General features: G+C 38.4%; 1 pseudogene; it reads right to left on the reverse strand.

Annotated features, from left to right (window-relative positions):
* Positions 1 to 408: 408 nt before the first annotated feature.
* On the reverse strand, positions 409 to 1,988 carry LOC100720950 (olfactory receptor 8J2-like; annotated as a pseudogene).
* Between the last annotated feature and the right edge of the window lie 1,067 nt (positions 1,989 to 3,055).

The raw sequence follows: 3,055 nt of genomic DNA on the forward strand, positions 1-3,055 counted from the left end.
GCAAAGAGATGGGTCTTCCCTTTGAGCTTAGTACGGGGTCACCATTGCCAACTCCTAAAACCTGCATAACTGATTAAAGGCTGCAGCTATCAAACTGCTGTCAGAGTTGTAGTTCCAGACCAGGAACACGCAGCACAGTGTGACAGTTTTACTTTTTTAAGAACAAAGAGAAATGTTGATTCATTGCTTTGAGTCTCAGTCTCTGTTTTGCTTGTTTCTAATCTCCCTGAAATATCACGCATCAGTGTACTCTACAGACACAGCCTTTACTCCCACACCCTTTCTCCTTCACTCTGTAGTACGTTAGTAGCATTTTCCACATGCAGATATTTTGCAAACAATATTGTCTTTGGTTTAATAGCATTTCATGTCATGTAACATTAAACATAAAAACTAAAATGATGCCTTAATGTTTTAGTTTCATAGCAGAGGGTATCAAATATATACAATTCCATGAGGGGTGGAATTACAGTTTTGGGGTGAATATAAGCAATTTGACCTGTATACATACATCAGGAGAGACATGGAACAGAAAACCATCTTTTTCCACATGCTGTTTTCCATGTGAAATGAATACTTTTCATCACTATTTGTCTTCTGCTAAAACTGATTTTTTGAGATATATATTTCTTTAAGAACAATATGTATTTAAAGTTTTTAAAGTTGAGAATTTAGTGAACAAAATTCTTCAAAAATAAAACATTATCTTTAGTATTTGAACAAATGATACCTTACATAAGTGGTGTAGTGAGCCTAAGTCCTTTCCAGTAGATGATTCTCTCACACCTCCACATCCTGATAACAGGCTTTCTAAGCCTCTTAGTATTTTACATTTGATTCCTAAATTGTGTTTTTTCCAAAATTACTCTTCACAATTTCCATGTGTTATTATGGGAGAAAAGACTGATAAGTTAATTAAAATCTCTATACTAAACCCAAGGGAATTGCTGAACATGTATGGACAGACTTTTAAAGATCATTGTTTTATTTTGTTTTTCTATGATGCCATGGAAACCCTTAGATGAAGAGCACCATGAATTTAAATTCACATGAGTTTCAGTGACTGGCATGGTTTCCCGAGGAATCTCTTCAGAGCATCCTTCATGTCCTTGTTCCCCAGGCTGTAAATGACAGGGTTCAGCATTGTTGTCATCAGTGTGTAGAAGACAGAAGCCATTTTGTGAGTGTCCAGGAGTGGTTGGTCCTGGGCTGCACATACATGAAGAAGAGAGTCCTGTAGAACATGGTGACAGCCGTCTTGTGAGAGGCACTTGTGGAGAAGGCTTTCCACCGCCCCTCTGCAGAACGTATCTTTAAAAAGGCAAGGACAATGTTGAAGTAGGATATTAGAACAATAAACATGGAGAAAAAAAATTTGTCCCAGAGAAGATGAACACTGCTGTCTCTGGAATGTAGGTATCAGAGCAGGACAATGCTAGCAAGGGGATATTGTCACAGTAAAAATAGTTGATCATGTTGCCAGAATAGTAAGACATGGAGAATATGCAAGGTATCACTACAAGAGTTGTGAAAACGCGATGGAGGTAGGTGAGAGACACCAGCAGCAGGCAGACCCTCTGGGACACCACCACCATGTACAGCAGGGGCTTGCAGATGGCCACATAGCGGTCATAGGCCATCTCAGTCAGCATGAAGATCTCAGCCACAATGAAAACCAGAAATCCCCCAGAGGATGGTGCAGGCATAATATGAGATGGCTTTCTTATCTGATAAGAATTTGCTCAGCATTTTAGGGGTGATGACAGTGGAGCTGCTGAAGTTGATGACAGCCAGGTGTCAGAGGAGGAAGTTCATGGGGGTTTGCAGTTGGGAGTCCACAGTGGTGAGGGTGATGACACCCAGGTCCCCCACTGTGGTCGGCACATAGATGCCCAGGAAGTTTAGGAAGAGTGGAAGCTGTAGTTCTGGCTGTCAGAGACGCCCATGAGAGTGAACCCAGGCGCATGGGTGTGATTCCCAGATGCCATGCAAACCTTAATGTGTTCATCTTTTAATGGTAAAAATGGAAAGATAGAAAGAGAAAATCTGATAGTGGTTAGACATCATGTTTTTAAATGTCTCATTCAATGTCAGCCTAGTTCAAATAACACTTCAAATTTCCCAACTTTTTTGTTTTTCTTCCCATCTTTTCACAAACTTCAGTTGTAAAACCTCACTGGACACAATTAAGTTTCTTAGAACTGCTTGGATAACTTACTTATTCACTGTTGAATATACATTATATTAATGAATCCATATTTATTTCCGTGGATTATGTATTAATGTTATCATACAGATATTAATTATAGAAACATGATATTTAAATGTCTATATTAGACAATCATGCACACGAGTGTATTTGTGTTTCTAGTGGTAAACAAGAGCGTGGTTTGGGTTTCACAAGCCAGAAGTCTTCCCAGGCCACACCAGCCAGCCACACCCCAGGGACTGTCAGTGTCTCCTGGAAGCAGTTCCAGGGCCCTTCCTTACTGATTCTGCTTCCTTAGCTCACTAGCAGACCTGCACTTTGACCCTAGTCCTTCTTAGTGACTTTCTGGATCTTTGAATTCTCTTCCATTTGCACATTTTATTTCTTCTGCCAAAAAGAAGCTGATCTCATATTATTTTGACCTCTCTCTATACAAATTCTCCTCTTACATATTTATTCCAGCAACTTGTTATGCCTGTTTCTTTTCACTGAATCCTCTTTATCTTTCACTTGCTTGAAAAAAGTTTTAACTTTTAGAATGCTTGCATGCAGTGTTTATTTTAAAAAATGTGATAGCTTGATTTATTGCATAGAATAATTGTTGAAGATTCCTAGTATTTACATAGCACATTACCTGTGCCCAGAATTATGCTGAAAATATTTAAATGATTATCACATTATTCTGTAGAAGGGATCTAGATGAAACAGCTGAGACTCAGTGAGATAAAGTAACATGAAAATTTGTATAAAATATTAGGTAATGATATGATCTCAACTTATTGATCATGTTTTGATTCAATGTATGCTTGTTTTGTCTGTTATTTTGCTCCAATTAATAGCTTGTAT

This window comes from Cavia porcellus, unplaced genomic scaffold (genome assembly GCF_034190915.1).
Source record: "Cavia porcellus strain 051 isolate PalLab524CR breed Dunkin Hartley unplaced genomic scaffold, mCavPor4.1 scaffold_17, whole genome shotgun sequence".
Lineage (NCBI taxonomy): Eukaryota > Metazoa > Chordata > Mammalia > Rodentia > Caviidae > Cavia > Cavia porcellus.